The following is a 19,734-nucleotide window of genomic DNA, read 5'->3' as shown; positions in this document are numbered from 1 at the left end:
TAACCTACTATCTTATGCCTCCTCCTCACTTTCGTTAGCTCCGTATTCGATCAGGTAGTCCACCCCTTTGATGCCTCCCGAGAGATCTGGCTCCTCGTAGTAGACATCCTCCGCGTAGTCCGCTTCCTCGGGGTTCCCCTCAGTGTTGTTCTGGCAATCTAAGCATGGTATTGAAAGAGGGATGAGTATGAGCGTAGTCAACACGTTCATTATAGGAAAGAAGTGTTTTATGCACTAGCTACGACCATGAACCAGAAAGTCCAAGGCAATGCAGGTTTTTGTCAACATTTCTTCAAAAGGTTGCTTTTATTCTGAAGAGCTATGTCCGCCAGCCTTCACTAGGTGCCTAGAACTTCATGGAGTTCCTTTCTAGCAGCGTTCGCAGTTCCAAACCTGGAACAGGAAGTGACAAGCCATAGTTTGATACACTCTGCAGAGGTGTGTTACTTTACCCATAAGAGAACTTATCCTTGTTACCAGCAGAGTCTAGTTCTCGTCCACACTTCCTTGGTGTGAGGCCAGGTATAAGTCATAGCCAATCACTAGGCCTTCCCGCGACCCCTCATACCCACCCTTTTGTAAACCATTGGCCTAGATCGACTAATTGAGAAATCTCTGGGCCAGCCCGTTACAATCCATCATAGATACATCCCGCAGTTGAAGCTAAGCAGGCTTCCTCCCTGCCTAAGCATGTACATGCTGGCCACCTGTAGTTGTATCCGTTGGTATGCGAGAGGGAAAAGAACAGTTGACTAATCTGTCCCATCCAGGTCTTATGGTAAACACGGGTATTACGGCGCAAGAATCACTGAACGACATTAGTTGTTAATCCTATGTGAATATAAACCCATTGCAATGGAACCTCCACTGAACTCATACCATGGTTCCATTGCCCACCATATAGTCATGTTCATAGTTATGAAAGTGTTGTTTTGTTTTTCATGAAAGAGTGATAAGTATAGTACTTTGCAATTAATTTGAAAAAAATATTCAAATTAATGGCATGAGCAAGCGATGAACTTGCCTGAATACTACAAGGTATTGCAGTTGGATGGTGTGGACTAGCCCTTGTCCTTGGTTTCTGAAAGATAGCATCATTGTCCGATAAGGGAAATGATTAAAGATCCAATTGATGCATGCATTTGGTGTTTTTAGGTTGCCCCCCCCCCCCCCCCCGAGCTGGTGTTTTTAATTAATTGTGTAGAGTTTTAAGAATAAAAAATATTTAGGTTTCCTCCTTAAAAGCAAAAATACTATTTTGAAATGTTTCCACAAAGAGTTAAGTACAATAATATTTATGGACTTGGTTGATTATTAAAAACATGAGGTTTATTTTAAGTTCATGCTATTATTATTTTATTCTTGGATGAATAATTATTATTTTAATATTCAATTTTTAGTTTGGTTCATCTTTTCAAATAAGTATTTGTTTGGTGTAGAGCATAATTTTTAAAGTGGCTTTCATATTTGCTTTATTTTTTTAGAGTTTTCTAGGATTTTTGGATTTAGTGCAAAGTTTCTATTTTAAAAGGAGCTTGTGAAATGACCCTTTTGCCCCTGGGCCCATTGGTCAGGCTGACCCACTTGGTTAGGTCGGACCAGCCCACCTGGTCCGGCCCATCCCGCCTCATTCGACCCCCTCTCTCTCGCACGCACGCATCGCAAACCCTAACCCTAATCTCTCCCGCAACTGCCCTTTCACCTCCTCCATCGCCGATCGATTCCGTCCGACTCCGGTGGTTCTGGCCCTCGCCATGGATCGCAATCGATGCGCCCCACGATGCTGAAGCCTTCTGTCCGCGCCGATTTGGAAGGGACATCACCTCCCGCTCGTCCATGACCCCTAATGCAACTAGGGTTGCGGGCTCCTCCGGCGATGCCTGTCGGGTAGGCGTTCTAGGCCTCCTTGGTGCTTCTTTGCGGCGTGCTAGTGGCGTGATGGGTGCTATGGCACTCGTCGTGGCTTTTCTTGGCCGCGGCTTGGCGCTGTCATGGCCGGTCCGTGTCGCCATGCCACCATGGCTGCATCTCCGATGCTCCTGCTCCCAGGTACGTGTTGTTGCTCCCTCTTTCTCTTATTCCTCCTTCATCCTCTTCCTCTGGATGCACTGGTCATCCCTCTCCGTAGTGTACTGGCCTTGCCAGTACACTTGCATTTGCTCTACTGCTATTGCTACCATGCCATTGGCTTTGCCATGTTATTGCTAGGGCTGCTGCTTCTGCTATGGATGTGCTGCTCTATATGCTGCTATGCTACCGTCTATCCTTGTTCACCTCTGTGAGGTTACCCTGGCCAACTGCTGTGAGCAGTTCTTGCTTATGCAAGTGCCAGTGATGCGTGTTGATCTCTTTCTATGCATTGCTATGCTATACTTGTGTCGCCTATTGCAGTGGTGCATCAATTCTCCATGATGTGATTCTGGATACAACTATAAAATGGTTATATGTGTTTCTTATGCTACTGCAATTACTTGCAGTTGCTACTACCTATATTTGTGGGCCTTGGATTATCTTTTGATCATCAAATTTATATGCATGTACTTACTGGCTTCTTATATACATAAGGAATGAACTGATCTATGCGGTGTTGATTTCCTATTTGATTTATACAAGTTTGGATGGAAACCAACTATAGTTGGCACCCCAACTTGCTATTGAACTCTTTGGAGTGATGATATATGTGTTTTGTTGGCTTTTGTGTAAGGAAAGGTAGTTGTTGTGACCCTAGCAGTAGATTACTGCTAGATATGGTTGCTCCTACCACTTGTATACTTTCTGTGCAAAGATACATGTGATCAACCATTTGATTCCAGTATCACTTGATGTTGAAAATCATATAGACACTTATATGTCTATCTTTCTAATGATTTTACTAGGCTTGTGCTGCTAGGTGAGTTTGGTTAGGCTTGCAGTGGATTAAATCCATACTGGATGCTTTTGGTTGCCTCTGTGGTGATTCATTTAGGCATACCCTGGGTCCTTTGGGATTTTTATCTCTGGCCTCTCCCTATTTTGCCACCATCACATGGTCTAGGACCAAGTGATGATGCCCTAGGTTAGCTCTACCCTATGGCTTGGGTGTGTTTTGTATGCTATGCAAGTATGAGCAAAATAGTTGCTTGCTAATGAACTTTTGGTATACCTCACTCCAGCTCCTAGATGGTTGTTGATGTAGTGTTATCACCAGAATTTGACCGAGTCAAAGGTGGGCCGCGATCAAGATGGGCTTGAAGATTATATACGGAAGAAATACGTGAATCGGCCTTATTGTGCAAAGTTTGGGCTAGTTTGCCCTTGTATCTGTAATATAGTAGATCGCATCTTAGATTAGAAGATAGAGTTTGACCCGTGCACGGTGGGGATTATTCCCACGTTAGAAAGTCCCCTGGACTATAAATATGTATCTAGGGTTTATGAAATAAACAACAACCAACGTTCACCACAAATCAATCTCGGCGCATCGCCAACTCCTTCGTCTCGAGGGTTTCTACCGGTAAGCATCATGCTGCCTAGATCGCATCTTGCGATCTAGGCAGCACAAGCTTATCTCGTTGTTCATGCGTTGCTCGTACTGAAGCCTTTTTGATGGCGAGCAACGTAGTTATCTTAGATGTGTTAGGGTTAGCATTGTTCTTCGTATCATATGCTGTCGTAGTGCAACCCTCATACATCTAGCCGCCCTTACACCTATCTTAGGTGTAGGGGCGGCACCCCGCTTGATCATTATTTAGTAGATCCGATCCGTTACGGTTGCTCCTTGTTCTTCAAGGATTAGTTTAATATCTGCAATAGTTAGGCCTTACAAAGGGTTGGAGGATCCAGCGACGCGTAGGGTGTCGTTTGTTAGTCCTAGACAGGATGTTCCGAGGATCAACCTCGTGTTGGTTTTTAGGCCTTGTCTAGGACCGGCTTACGATCACCGTACGTGACCGCGAGGCCCAATCGTGAGTAGGATGATCCGATTATGCGGTGAAAACCCTAAATCGTCGTAGATCGCTTTAGCTTTATCTTGATCAAGCAGGACCACCATATATTCGTGCACCTCGTACGAATCATGGGTGGATCGGCTCCTTGAGCCGATTCACAGGATAACCTGAGAGCTGATCGAGGCTCGTATTTAATGTTTACGTGTATGCCATGCAGGAAACTAAGCGAGGCATCTCCATCACCTTCCTGACCAGGTATAGGTCAGGTGGCACGCCCTTGCACCAGCATCGGACGTGTGTACCAGAGGCTTTGCGGGCCGTCGCTCGGAGGGACCAGGGCCAGTCGCAGCCCTAAGTTGTTCCCGGCTCTACAGTGTTGCCCGTCGCTGCTCGCCAGTGGGTTTCTGACCGCAACACATTCTGGCACGCCCGGTGGGACGAGCTTCGACATCAACCACATCGCCATCTACATCTGAGATGGCGGACGGCACCCCAGTCACGTACGAGGATCTGACCGACGAGCTCAAGAAGAAGTATGACGAGGTCAAAGCTATCCTCGAGGCCGACCTCATCGGCTCTTTTCACAGAACCCGTTCACATGGCATCAGGTGGAAGGGGTTCTCGCCTGATGGTGCGCTCGATGGGATAGACCTCTCTGCCCCGTCAGAAGAACGCACCAGGTCCCTACGTCAGGAGATCAACTACATGGTGGCTCACTCGCTGCACCGCCACTCTGAGAACCTGGTGAACACTTTGGAGCGTGTCGCTCTCCGGGTGATCCAGGAGATCATGAGACACCAGTACTCTCCGTCAGGACCAGCTCTCGGGACACACCAAGGAGAGATGCCACTCCAGTCCCGTCCACCGCTGCCATTTGCGTTGGCAGCACCAGAAGTGCCGAATTCACCGGCATTCGTCGTCTACAAGATCGGCGGTGACCCTAGCGACTGCCAGTTCTTGCATGAGGCGCCTAAGGAGATCCCTCACGGGTACATGTGCACATACGTGCCAGACTGCGGTAACTGGGCGCTCACAAACCAGGCCGCGACAGCAGGGACTTCTGGTAAAGCAGGAGGAACGTCAGCGACAGAGCTTGAGAAGCAGACGTGGCTAGCTAAATATGCCACCCCGACGAACCTCCAGAGCTCAGCTCCTGCAGTTGGCTCAGAGCTGGAAAAGCAAGCATGGCTGGCTAAGTACGCCACCCCGGCGAATCTTCAGAGTTCGACTCCTGCAGCCAGCACCGCGGATCAAATTAGTACGATCCTGAGGGACCAGTTCGGCATGGTGCCGAAAAGGAGGGCAATCGGCTATTCTAAGCCGTACCCCGATGAATACGAGTTGGTCCCGCTACCACCCAAGTATCGGCTCCCTGACTTCTCCAAGTTCAGTGGATCAGATGGTTCCAGCTCCATCGAACATGTGAGCCGATATTTGGCACAACTAGGAACGGCCTCAGCGTCGGATCCACTACGCGTGAGGTTCTTCGCACAGTCCCTCACGGGATCGGCTTTCGGGTGGTACACTTCGTTGCCACCGGACTCGATCCGGACTTGGAAGCAGTTGGAAGGACAGTTCCATATGCAGTTTCACTCAGAAGCTTCCGAGGCCGGCATTGCCGATCTAGCTCAAATACGTCAGAAGCGTGGAGAAACAGTGGCAGAATACATCCAGCGCTTCAGAAATCTGAGGAACCGATGTTATTCGGCTCGTGTGACTGAGAAAGAAGCAGTCGAGTTGGCAGTGGTGGGCCTTGCCTCACAAATCAAGGATATGGCCTCCCAAGCAGACTACCCTTCACTAGCGCACATGGTTCAGAAACGGTCAGCATATGAACAGCGCCATCCGGACTTGTACCAGGACAAATTCAAGCGTGCGATAGTCCTGGTTGAGGCAGATGAAGACGAAGGCTCTGCGGGAGATCAAGAGGTAGCAGTGGCTGAAAGGACTCGGGGGGCAAACCCCGTGTCCTGCAAATGGGTAAAGCCACCAGGTCCGCCCAGAGGGTTCGATTTTGACGTGACCAAAACTGAGCAAATCTTCGACCTCTTACTCAAGGAAAAGCAGTTGAAGATACCCGAAGGCCTCAAAATCTCCACGGTACAGGAGCTGAACGGAAAGCCATACTGCAAATGGCATAACTCGCTCTCCCATGCCACCAACGACTGCAGGGTGTGGCGTCAGCAGATCCAAATGGCGATAGAACAAGGACGTTTGATTTTCAACCAGTAAGCCATGAAGGTCGACACCCACCCCTTCCCCGCCGTTAACATGGTGGAGTACACTTACCCTGAAGGTTGCCAGCCAGGATCCTCGTTCAGCATCAACATGGTAGGACCCGGACACCACTCTGGCAAGGATGGAGACGAGGGCAGCTGCTCTCGTAGCAAGGACACAGAGGAGGCCGCTCCACGCGATCGGCTCCGTCACGATGGCAAGCGCTACGTCACAGAGGGAGAAGTAAAGAACATAAGATATCAGCAACCTCTCTCTGATCACCTCCTCAATAAGTATGTGAGTCAATATAGCCAACGCCGACGATCCAGCGACGATGATGATAGAGACCGTCTGGCTAGGGACGCCAGGAGACATCGTCGGCGTGATCGCGATGAGGAGGAGTACGAGCGCCGTGCCAAGGAAGAATCGAGGGAACAAGACGACGAAGATAGGCACTGGGACTATCCCTTCTTCAGACACTGCTGGGATTCAGGAATGAGCCGATTGCCTACAATCGGCAATTGCCCAGAATGTAACCAGAAGAAGAAGGAGGCGGCCAACGTGTCCGTGTTCCAACGCTTAGGGCCTCTCCCACCTCGAAGCAAACGCGCTGAGTCCCCTCGGGTGGAAGATCTCGAGGATTCGGAAGACGAAGAAGAAGACAGGTACCACCGACCAAGGTGGTGCCCTGATGGACTCAGCCGTTCCCAAAAGCGTAGGGTTCAGCGATTGCGCGGCTTGGAGGAAGCCGAAAGGTTATACATGCACACGCTAAGGAAGGCGCGGCCTGATCTGGCCGCGAAAATTCAGCGAACCCTAGATGAAGAGGGTCGACCACAAAAGATGGTGTGGCGCCCCAAGCAAAGGAAAGCCGATGATGAAACATCGGCTGGCACAAACATGGTGTTCATCCTTCCTTCGGAGTTCAGTGCTCCAGGATTAGACGAGGCACCTGTGGCACAACTTGACTGCGGCCCACGGCCGGTTATCTTTGAGAAGCCACGAGAAAGAAGCTACAGACATCTGAAGGCCCTGTACTTGAGAGGTTATATCGATGGGAGGCCTGTCAACAAGATGCTGGTGGACACCGGGGCGGCAGTCAACATTATGCCATACTCTATGCTACGTCGGATGGGACGCTCTAGCTCGGATCTGATCAAGACCAACATGACATTGAGCGATTTCAACGGCCAAGCGTCTGACGCACAAGGTGTTCTGAACGTGGATCTGACCGTAGGAAGGAAAACCATCCCTACGACGTTCTTCATCGTCGATAGCAAGAGCACCTATGCTGTTCTGCTAGGGAGAGATTGGATCCACGCCAACTGTTGCATTCCCTCCACGATGCACCAATGTGTAATGCAGTGGGACGGAGATGAGGTAGAGGTCGTCCAGGCCGATGACTCAGCCGAGATTTCAACGGCTGGCATGAATGCTTGGGAAGCAGCAGGCCAAGAGCCACTCTCAGGTATCAATTTGGACGACTGCGAGCGCATCGACGTGACGAAGGGCAGGGTTAGGCTGGTCTTATCCACTGGCCTGACTGTGTAGCAAGAACAGACCGATGAGCAAACGTGGCGAGGCCGATCCTTGGGATCGGCCCCAAAGATCTATGAAGGAACATCACAAAACCTTCATTTGAGCGAGTCAATATGGAGGCCGATTCCAGCAATCGGCCAAAATTTATCCTCACCACATGTTCTGCTGGTGTTCAACATCGATCTACTGGGCAGCGGTTTTACGTTGGCTGATGAGTTAGAAAAAATCAACATTGGTCCTACCAGAGCCAACGTACAAATACATGTGCCTTGGTTAACTACAGAGCCGATATCTGCAGTTCCCTGACAGATTCGGCTCGGGGGCACCTAATCAGATGAACATGTGCAGATGAACATGTGTGCAGTGAAATATTGGGGGCCGATTAGAAAAAATCGGCCAGTAAAAAAAAAAACAACATCACGATATACAGCCGATGCAAGGACATCGACTTTAGAACTAAGAGACAAAGCCGATGCACAGCCATCGACTCTAGTATAACTACGCAGGATCTACTGGCTATGTGTTCAAAGCGCGGATCTTCACCAAGTCCAGTTCAGCTGTGGGGCCTCCTGCTTCCTCGAGGGAGTAAAACAATGAGAGCTTCCTCAGCTGCCTTGAGCCGATTCTGGTGCCTGAACCTTCTCGTGTTGGGTTTTCAACCTTTTGTGCCAGTTCAGCAGTGCTGTCAGAAGAGAGGTGATCGGCTTTGGTGCATCCTCACCGGTATTCTCGCCTTGAGTAAGGCTCGGGGGGCAGCAGGCCTGGTAGATGCTCTGTTTAGGAGCCGATTGGGGTACCATCGGCTGACCCTTCGTCGCAACCTTCTTCACAAAATGATGAGTGCTCGAAGAAGACCATTGGGCCTGGTTGGAAGAATTCAAAGGCTCTCTTGAAGACTCTACATTATCCACCAGATCTCAAGATCATCAATTGAAGAATCGGAGGATGGATCGTGGAGGACCGATGCGTTCCTATCGGCTCATTAGGCATTGGCTAAGGGGATGAATCGGCGAAATCAGTATGAGGAGAAATCGGCTAAATTGGCTCAAGGGAAATCGGCAAAATCAAATTGGGGAAATTCTTCATTGATAAGCAAGATTTCTTACATAAAGAGCTGATTGCTCTAAAAGGAAGTACTAGGGGATACATTGCCCCGTCTACTACTACTGATCCTATGCTAATGGTCCTAATCTATGGGCCGTCGCTGCCCTCGTCGTCGCCGTCGTCGCAGCTGTCGGCGCTACTCCCGGCGGGCTCGTCGTCGCTGCTCCAGCGGTCGCCGGCCGGGCCCTCATTGTCCTCATCCTCCTCGTCAGCGTCGTCATCATCGCTGTCGAAGTGGCAGAGGTTCCCCGGCCAGGGGCAGAACCGTTTGGCCGGCGGCTCGTCGGAGGAGGTGTCGTCTTCCTCCTCTTCCTCCTCCTTCTCCTCCTCCTCCTCCTCGGGGGAGGTGAAGTCATCGCAGGAGAAGCGATCGTCATCGCTCTCCTCCTCCGTTTCCCCGTCGGCGAGGAAGCGGAGGTCACTTTCCCCGTCGGTCAAGGACTTGTCGTCCTCCGACCAGACGGAGAAGTCGTGGCTAGACTCCTCCCCGGCTTCGATGGCGCGGCGGGTGTTCGCCGCGTGGACCTCCTCCTGGTTCGGCTCCGGCGTCGGCTCACGGGAAGAGGAGGACTGGGTGGAAAGATCCGATGAAGCAGAGGAGGAAGAAGACATGGTGGCGCAGGAGGGCTTTTGGAGTGCTAATGCGAAGGGGATGCGGAAGTAAACTGTTCGGAGCGGTTAAATAAAAGGGGATATAGTGGAGATTCAATGCCACAGCAGTTTCCGATGAAGTGGTGCCTAAAAGAAAAAAAAAACTGCCAGGTCACGCGGAGAAGTTGAGAAGGCAAGGCATCATGATGAAGGATACTGCGACGGTTCTGCCACGACATGACCCGACGAAGAAAAGGCAGAGTGATTTTGGAATTATCAATTCCAAAACCAGGGGGGCATGTGTTATCACCAGAATTTGACCGAGTCAGAGGTGGGCCGCGATCAAGATGGATTTGAAGAATATACATGGAAGAAATACGTGAATCGGCCTGTTATGCAAAGTTTGGGCTAGTTGGCCCGTGTATCTGTAATATAGTAGGATACGTGTCGGTTAGTTAGAGTTTGTCTCGTGCACGGTGGGGATTGTTCCCACGTTAGAAAGTCCCCTGGACTATAAATATGTATCTAGGGTTTATGAAATAAACAACAACCATCATTCAACACAAATCAATCTAGGCGCATCGCCAACTCCTTCGTCTCGAGGGTTTCTTCCGGGTAAGCATCATGCTGCCTAGATCGCGTCTTGCGATCTAGGCAGTACAAGTTTATTCGTTACCATGCGTTGCTCGTACTGAAGCCTTTTTGATGGCGAGCAACGTAGTTATCTTAGATGTGTTAGGGTTAGCATTGTTCTTCGTATCATATGCTGTCGTAGTGCAACCCTTATACATCTAGCCGCCCTTACACCTATCTTAGGTGTAGGGGCGGCACCCCGCTTGATCATTATTTAGTAGATCCGATCCGTTACGGTTGCTCCTTGTTCTTCAAGGATTAGTTTAATATCTGCAATAGTTAGGCCTTACAAAGGGTTGGAGGATCCAGCGACGCGTAGGGTGTAGTTTGCTAGCCCTAGACAGGATGTTCCGGGGATCAACCTCGTGTTGGTTTTTAGGCCTTGTCTAGGATCGGCTTACGATCACCGTACGTGACCGCGAGGCCCAATCGTGAGTAGGATGATCCGATTATGCGGTGAAAACCCTAAATCGTCGTAGATCGCTTTAGCTTTATCTTGATCAAGCAGGACCACCATATATTCGTGCACCTCGTACGAATCATGGGTGGATCGGCTCCTTGAGCCGATCCACAGGATAACCTGAGAGCCGTTCGAGGCTCGTATTTAATGTTTACGTGTATGCCATGCAGGAAACTAAGCGAGGCATCTCCATCACCTTCCTGACCAGGTATAGGTCAGGTGGCACGCCCTTGCACCAGCATCGGACGTGCGTACCAGAGGCTTTGCGGGCCGTCGCTCGGAGGGACCAGGGCCAGCCGCAGCCCTAAGTTGTTCCCGGCTCTACTGTGTTGCCCGTCCCTGCTCGCCGGTGGATTTCTGACCGCAACAGGTAGCTCCTGAATGGATCTTTGCCAGATTATAAACTTTCTGAAGATTAACTCTTCGTATTTTAATAGAAATCTTTTCCTATTTCCCTAGGATTTGCGAGCCGTTATTTCTTCTCTGGAATCCTTCGCCGCCCAATACACTTCTCTTGAAGTCGATAAAGCTCGCCTGCAAAAGGAGGTCGAGTCTTCTTCTTCAAAGCTGGAAGGCGCAATTAAAATTGCTGTCGAGGCTCGCCAGAATGTTGATTCCCTGAAGGATGAACTTGAATAGCTTAAGAGGAAGCTGAAGGGTGAAGAAACTTCGCGGCTTGTTGTCGAAGCTCGAATGAATGAGAAGGATGACCTTCTTCGCCATTCTGTTTTGGCCTTGCTCAGTAATTCTCGTTTGTCTTTCTTCTCGATTCTCCTTTTATTGATTCAATTTGTAGTTAACAAATTCTTCTTTCTCGTTCCTTGCAGAAGCTGCCGATATCCCTGTTGAGAATTTGGACAATCTTCCGAATAATTCTCCTGCAAATGCTTTGTCGCTGACTCTTGAGTCTCACAAGCTTGTTCAAGCCCTTGTTCAAAAGAATAAAGGAGTTATGGGGAGGATACACTCGATGATCTTTCCCAAGGTCGACCAGAACAAAACTCTGGAACATCTGACTGATGCATTTTCTGTCGATACGAAGGAAGTTATCAAGGTATTCAAACGTACTTCGCGCACCTATGACGCCCTCCTAGCTTTCCAGCTTATGATGGGTCACGGTTTCAAAGCCGATATTGAACAAATGTCCAAGGAACTGCCGAAGGAGCAAGATGGGCGACTTGTTGATTTGGGTGACTTTAAAACCCCAGCGCTTAAGTGTGCTCGTTAACTTCTTGAGCTGGTCTCGGCAAGGAAATCATCCACTGGCCCAAGCTTGTCAAACCAGACCCAAGCCCCTTGACTTTATTCCTGTTGAATTGTAATCTTCGCTTGTTTGAAACAATTTCTTGTCATAAGACCATGTGTTTGTAACAAATTTCGTATTGGCAATGTTGCCAGTACCCTTCTATTATAATACTTTTATTTGCATGCTCCCGATGGGAGTGAATTCCAATGATGCTCTTAATAACTTTTGCAGGTGTTTCTTGTACCCTCCTTTGCCGAAGATTCTTCGGGTGCTTCTTCCGAAAATGATCGACTTCGACGCATGAAAGATCGGATCGCCCAAATGGAGAAAGATATGTGTGGTATCTATGCTCTGGCCGCTATTATCAAGAAAAAGGGCCACTGACACAGAGCGATATGCACTTGCTGAGCTGCATAAGGTCACGGAAAGTTTGAACTGTAAGTGTCTTTAACTTCCTATTCCTTAATTTCTGTAATAATAAAGGTGCCCTCTCATCTTCCCTCATTGTTGCTTGTAGCCATAGCTGAACAAGCGCGTTCATGAACACGTGAATGTGTTGAATCAGCTAGCATTTGCAAATGAAGTTTTCTGGAGAAGTCAATCGAAAGCTTCGACTGTCGCCAAGTTCCAAGATCAGGTGCAGCAAGTCCATTGATTCTTTGACAAGTGCTATAGGAGTTTAAACATAATCTGGAAGACAATATTCCCTTTGAACGAGGTTTCTCTTACGTTATTGACTTTAATGTCGAAGTTCAGCAATACCAGGAAGATCCGAAGCTTGATTCGGGCACAACTTATTGCGGGAGCTAAAGCTACTTTTGCTCTTGTTCTTGTACGGCAACCTTCAGTAGACTTAATGACAATTGCTAACGCCGATGGTGAGCTAGGACCTCTCTACCCGAGGGTGGAGGTTCCTGCCACCATCGTCATCGAAAGGCTTGAAGATTCTACAATAGCGACCGAAGAAGTGGAGGCTCCGCAGGAATAGTTCTGAACTATACTCCTGTTGTAAAGAAAATACCTCGATACTTGCTGCATCCGATTGTTCGGATGATTAGAACTAAACTGATTTCTCGGCAGGTGTATATACGTACCTCCTTTTTGTAATCACGTTTAGATGTTGTTGGCAAGGTTTAAGGAGTAAATCTTAATTACTCGTTTTACATCTGTATTATGATGTATACGTATGATTGTCGGCAGCAAATTATTTTGAGTGATCAGCTCATGTTGCGAGTTTGTAAAACCCGATGTAAGTGCAACTTTAATTTCAACCGATGATGTGTGTTTTGGCGGTAGCCTCCGATCGAATCGGTGGACCTAAGCCTGCCAGTGACTCCGTTGCTCTTAAGTACTTTTGTAATTTAAAGTACCGGTCATGGGTCTTTTTCGTAAGTGTATGTAAGTTTCACTTGCTATCTGTAGCGCTCGTATATGTTTGAAGTTTTGCTAGCAAGGGGTGAAAGTTATGTAAGTATTGCCTCGTGGCACTCGTAATTTCAGAGGATTGTTAGATGACAAACTTAGCTAAAATTTTGAGTAAACCAATGTTCGTTGTAGTATACGAAAAAGGTTCTCAAAGACTTTGCTCGGGTGACCCGAATCTCTGCAATACTTTAGATAAACAAAATTTGAGTCTTTATTAATAACGTAAGCTAAAAACGAAGTGGCTTGAAAAGACTTATTTAAAGGGAACAAAATAAAAAGCGTGTGGCACTGCCCGTCCTCTTTAAGAAAGAGGAGGGTTCTTCTTGTCTTCGATCTTGTCTAGGGGGCCAGTAGCTTTGGTGATGTCGGTGATTCCGTCGAAAGTGCTTGCGGCGAGCGCGAGGTCTTTACTGTCGTCGACAGAGGCCTTGCTATTAGCTACCCAAGGTCCAACTACCGAGATGGTGAGTACAGGGTCATCCATTTTCTTTTTTTGATTTCCTGACGCACTCATCCTCCTTAACGTCGGGTGCTAACGACTTGGAGGGGAAGTCGACAGGTTCCTACTTTACTCCGAATTTTGCAGCGATCCTCTGAAACTCGCGATCACAGTTATCTGAGCGTGAGAAACTTCCATAGACTGTGATATTTGTTCCATTGTTTCCTGGCATCTTGAGCTTGAGATAGCCGTAATGTGGCACAGCCATGAACTTGGCATAGGCTGGTCTTCCGAGTATAGCATGGTACTGTGATTCCCAATCTACTACCTCAAACTCTATCTTTTCCCTCCTGAAACTGTCAGGTTTCCCAAAGACGACATTCAAGAAACCACTGCCAAGAGAGTACGCTGGTCCGGTGGGGAGGATGCCGTGAAAGCACGTGTCGGATTCTTCCAACATCCTCATTGTAATTCCCATGTTTCTGACTGTGTTTGTGAATATCAGATTTAAGCCGCTTTCACCATCTATGAATACTTACTCATATTGTATCCTCCTACTTGCGCCTCCACTACCAAGGCAGCATGTCCTGGTTTTGGGATTGTCATCGGGTGATCCGCTCTGCTGAACATGATACTCTGAGACGACCAATCGACATATTCTGGAATGTTCGCCATGGTACTTTCCGCCAGGTTGATTTCTTGAGTTAGCTTCTTCATATCTCTTCCCAAAATACCAGTTTTGTGAATCATGCTCATTTGTCCTCGTGGAGGAGGAAAAGACTCGTTAGGGTTACGAGGTTGTACTTGCTGAACCTGGTGCTGAGGTGGTGGAGGTGGCGGTTGCTGGCTCGGCTACTGTTGCTGCATAAACTTCTGTATCTCGATGAACTCCTGACAATCCCTAAGTGACTTGACTTCATCTGGTTATCCTTAGAGTCGACGTAAGCATGTAGGTAACAGGGGGCGTTCAATTGCTCGGCATAGGGGAGTTCTTGGACCCTTGAGGGTAGCGATTTGTAATTGCTACGGTTCCCGCGATTGCTGTCCTGTCGTCGTATCGATCATCTCGTCGATCAGAATATCCTGCAGCTACCATGTTTGTATCATCGTATCCGCGATCTTTTCTCTTCTTATGACGGTCTCTTCGACTACCCGAATCATGCCTCGGCTGATCATCGTCTTCATCGTCACTGCGCGGTCGAGGTCTTCGCACATTATCTTCGCCATCAGCCCAACTGTTAGCGATCTCCATTAGTTTGGTTATGGTCTTTGGCTTTTTGCGTCCAAGCTCCTCGATGTAAGATTGGCGTCGGATGCCATAACTAAAAGCGTCGATTGCTCTGTCAATGGAGACGTCTTCAACAGCGTTCAGGAGCTTGGTAAATCTCCCGATGTATGCGCGCATCGACTCCTTTGGCTTCTGCTGGCAATGACGTAATTCCTCAATTCCAACTGGCCTTTTATATGTAGCTTGGAATTTTTTACGAAAGCATCCACCAGCTCGTCCCATGATTTGATGGATCCTTTCGGCAGGCCTCTCAACCATGCCCGCGTTGAATCCTTTAAGTAGAGCTGCAGGCACTGCACTGCCGCTATTTGATTTCCCTTGTGTAAGATTACGGTCTGCAGATAATCGTCTATCCAGGACGTCAGCTCCTGCTGCCCGTCATACTTGGCAGCGTCAGTAGAAGTTGGCTTAAACCTCTTGGGTGGCAATGTCTCGCGGATCTTGTAACTCTAACAATCAGCTCCTCTCATCTCACCATCGTATTCCTGGCTTTCTTCAGAATCATCACTGTCGTACTCTTCTCTTGCTACTCGTCTTTGTCTGGCTTTGTCGATCTTGCTTTGAGTGATTTCGTCTCGAGCATCCCTCGAACGATGCTTTGAACCACTGACTTGGAGCGCAGTTTTTTCTTTTCATGGAACTAGGTTGTTTCCAAGCATTGCAAGACTTTCTAAGGCACCCCGATGAGGTTGGGCCATGGCGCCTTCGGGTGCTGGTTGCTGGTTAATTAAATGCGCCGCGAGGTTCGCGGTTGCTCCTTCGACGGTCTTTGGCCTCAGCATACCCGCGGTGTCCATGGTCATGAAAGATTTGGATAAATTTGATGTTATTTCTCTTGCATCATTCTCCGAGAGCCTGGACAAGCTTGAACGATGCCTCCCTGCGCCATGACTACTTCGAGAGGCGCTTCCGTGCGAGGCCCTGCGGCGTTCACTGGACTGATCTGCTGCGAGTATGCGACGATTGAGGGTAGCTTGCTCATTCGAGAATCGCTCCCGATTCCTCTCCAAGATCCTTTGATACGCATTGACAGTGCCAACCGAAGTTCCAGCGGGAAGTGGTGTATTGTTTGTTATTGCATCCTGAGCCACTGCCCACTCTTCCTCCGCGATGGTGTAATCACTATCGTTGTTGCTGGCGCTATTTTAAGAGTTACACCGTCTGCTAGAGCGGGGGGTGCGATCTCCTTCTTCTCCTCCGTTCACAGCGTTTCCTGCATTGAGGGTAGTATAGACTTGGTGACGCGCTGTCCTCCAGGTAGTCATCCTGACTACGCTGTCGATAGTTTCCCCTCCCGATGAATATCTGGCGCTGCAGATGAACGGCGTGTTGCTTGACCCCAATCCATGCCTGGTGTCGCAGTTTAAGCAGTAGTATGAGGTCATATCGGATGACATGGAGTTATCGGATCCAACTGACATCGAGGACACTGACCGAGGGGTCGATGGCGGAGACGAATTCGTCGAGTCTGTTAAACCAGTCGACAGATTGATGGACGACGACATGATCTATCCTGCAGGCGATGCTTTCCTTGCTGATCTAGGAACAAACGGCTCGATTAGCCGAAGGATCCCTTTCGTGTTAACGTTGCAATGAACAGTCCCGAACGTCATCCACAAGTTTCCTTCTAGATCTGAAAAGGTCGAGCGGGACGAATCACTGTGCGGGGTGAACTCGAAGGATCTGAATTGAATCGAACTTCCTGAGCTTGGCAACGAAGGTGCCGACGGTGATACTGGCGGTGTCGACAAGGGTGCCGCTGACATGGCCGAATTTGCCGATGATGGATCTTGTGCCAACAGGGTTCCCACATATGGCGCCAATTGTCGAGGGTACTCCTCGGCAATGCCCTCTGTAAGGGGCTTAGGGTAGATGGAAGCTTGTAGGCTGACACGAAACATCGGTTATCAAACAAGCAGGGAGAGCGATTTACCCAGGTTTGGGGCCCTCGATGAGGTAAAACCCTTACGTCCTGCCTGTCTAATCTTGATTATAAAAATATCGAGTTACAATGGGGTACCGAAGGTTTCGGCTATGATCTCGTCGAGATACTAAGTTCTGAACGACCTAGCTCTAAACTTGTGGTGGCTATGATTGCTAAGATTGTGTATGTCCTCGGCAGCCCCTCTCCTGGCCCTTATATATGGAGCCAGGTCTCAAGAGATCTGTCCGGGTACGACTAGGTTAAAAAGGGTCCTAGTTCTAAACTTTCCTTGTACTCTTCGTCTCCTTGTCTTGTTCTTCAAGGAATCTTCTTCGGCACCGACGTAGTGGCCCACCTTGCCATCGAGTGCCCTCATGGGCCCCTGGTTGGGCTGCAAGAGGTAGTGCAATATTAGTTACCCGAAGGGTAAAGCCCACATCACTATGTTTGATTTCTTTCTAACAGGCAAGTGACTTAGCCACTTGGTGTAATGTGATGCTTCTGATTTTTCTTGATGTGCAGGTTTGGAAGATTTTAATATCATCAAGATGATCTTCATGATCAAGAGGATGAACAGTATATAGGGTTTTAGTTTTAGATACTTGTATTCTCCTTTTTATTCATTTGTTTCCTTATTTTTTGATTTTTGTAATATATAAGGAATATTGTAATTGACAATGTATCATGTGTGTGTGATTAATAAAGCTCAAGTTTTCTCTATGTTGAGCTTTATATTATATATGCATTTGTATTTTATTGTTATTTGTATATATTCAATATTATGATTTGAATTATACAATATTTCATTAAATTTTAATTGTTTGAGTTTGAATTTGAATTCAAACTCATTTCCTTTTCAATTTTCACTTTCAATCAAGTTGATGAACATCTATTACGCAAAACCTAAATCCAAAGAGGTCATGTCAAAGTTTATCGCACTCTCGAAACCGTAAACCCTAGATGGTGTCGAGAGAGAAACTTGATCCCCTTTGATGTGTTATGCAATAAAGCACAAAATTTCCCCAGATTTTATGATGAGATGCACATCCCTTTCCTAAATCTACCCTGCAATTGTATGGAATCCTGGGATGTTACACATGCGCGGCTGCGCGCGAGGCGGCCGCGGGCGAGCCCTCACCGTCGCCGAGGTAAAGCACGTGCGCCGGTGCGCATCGTGGTCCACCTCAAACCACAAGTCCCAGTTGTGACTTTTGTCGCTGAAGGTGGGGTCCTCCCGGTAGTCCACCAGCAGCTACGCGTGCCGACGTTGGATCTCCGCGACGCGGGCACGGCCGAAGCCTGGGATCGGCGGCACCAGAACCCGATCTGGGCTCAGGTGCCAGCCGTGGGGGAGGTGCACGTCGCCCCACGGCATTGGGATGCCGGCCTCCCAGAACTACGGTGATGTAGATCCGGTCTCGGATGGGAGCCGGCGGCTCCATGTCGAAAGCCGCCGGCGCGGCTCGCCGGCTGCCGGCCTCGTGGTCGTTGGCAGACGGCTCGAACTGACACTTCGGGGCCATGGCGGCGCGGAAGGTCGATCTCGTGCGGTCGGGGTGGAGTGGTCGAGTGGGGACTGGATATGGATAGTCCCCCTCCCCAGTCCACATTTAATAGGAATGGGGCACCGACAGGTGGGCCAGACACGCGGACTAGGTGGACACGCGAGGATGCCGCATGCCATCCGCAGCCACACAAACCTGGCCTAGATTTGGGTCGGGTTTGGGTTGTCCCGGACACCGCGACCATCCGCATTTGCGATGCGTGGCCGCGTTGGGCTGTGGTTTAGTCCTTTTCGACCCATCCGGACACGCGGGCGCAGGATGGGTCACCGCGTTGAAGATGCCCTAAGGTTCCACCACAGTGTCGGACACCTTTGGTGATGGGAAGACCAAGAATATCAACATCATTTTGACTAGGTACTTCTCCGTGATCTTTGAGATGAGCAGGGTACCCATTGTTGGAGATATGCCCGAGAGGCAATAATAAATTTGTTATTGTTATGTCTTAGTGTTCATGATAAAAGTTTACACTCCATGCTATAATTGTATTAACCGGAAACATTAATACATGTGTGTTATGTAAACAACCAGAGTCCCTAGTAAACCTCTCGTAAAACTAGCTTGTTGATTACTAGATGATCATGGTTTCCTGATCATGAACATTGGATGTTGTTAATAACAAGGTTATGTCATTGGGTGAATGATATAATGGACATACACCCAAATAAGCGTACGTAGCATGAGATCAAGTCATTAAGTTCATCTTGCTATAAACTTTCGATACATAGTTACCTAGTCCTTCAACCATGAGATCATGTAAATCACTTACACTAGAAGGATGCTTTGATTACATCAAACACCATTGCGTAAATGGGTGGTTATAAAGATGGGATTGAGTATTCGGAAAGTGTGAGTTGAGGCATATGGATCAAGAGTGGGATTTGTCCATCCTGAAGACGGATAGATATACTCTAGGCCCTCTCGGTGGAATGTCGTCTAATTAGCTTGAAAGCATGTGACTAGGTCACTGATACGTCTCCGACGTATCGATAATTTCTTATGTTCCATGCCACATTATTGATGATATCTACATGTTTTATGCATACTTTATGTCATATTTATGCGTTTTCTGGAACTAACCTATTGACGAGATGCCGAAGTGCCAGTTCCTGTTTTCTGCTGTTTTTGGTTTCAGAAATCCTAGTAAGGAAATATTCTCGGAATTGGATGAAATCAATGCCCAGAGTGTTAGAATTGGACGAAGCTTCCAGAACACCCGAGAGCCGCCAGAGAGGGGCCACAGGGCCACCAAATGACACCCTGGCGCGGCCAAGGGGGGGCCGCGCCCCCCTACTCTGTCGCCGCCTCGTCAGCCCTCCGACTTTGCCTCTTCGCCTATTTAAAGGTCCCTGACGTAAATCTTCGATACGGAAAAGCCAC

General features: G+C 48.5%; 1 pseudogene; it reads right to left on the bottom strand.

Annotated features, from left to right (window-relative positions):
- Positions 1–18,750, bottom strand: part of LOC139833918 (tubulin beta chain-like) — a 163,272-nt pseudogene extending 144,522 nt beyond the window's left edge.
- Between the last annotated feature and the right edge of the window lie 984 nt (positions 18,751–19,734).

This window comes from Lolium perenne, chromosome 7 (genome assembly GCF_019359855.2).
Source record: "Lolium perenne isolate Kyuss_39 chromosome 7, Kyuss_2.0, whole genome shotgun sequence".
NCBI classification, from domain to species: Eukaryota; Viridiplantae; Streptophyta; class Magnoliopsida; order Poales; family Poaceae; genus Lolium; species Lolium perenne.
This window is presented reverse-complemented; position numbering and strand designations above follow the sequence as displayed.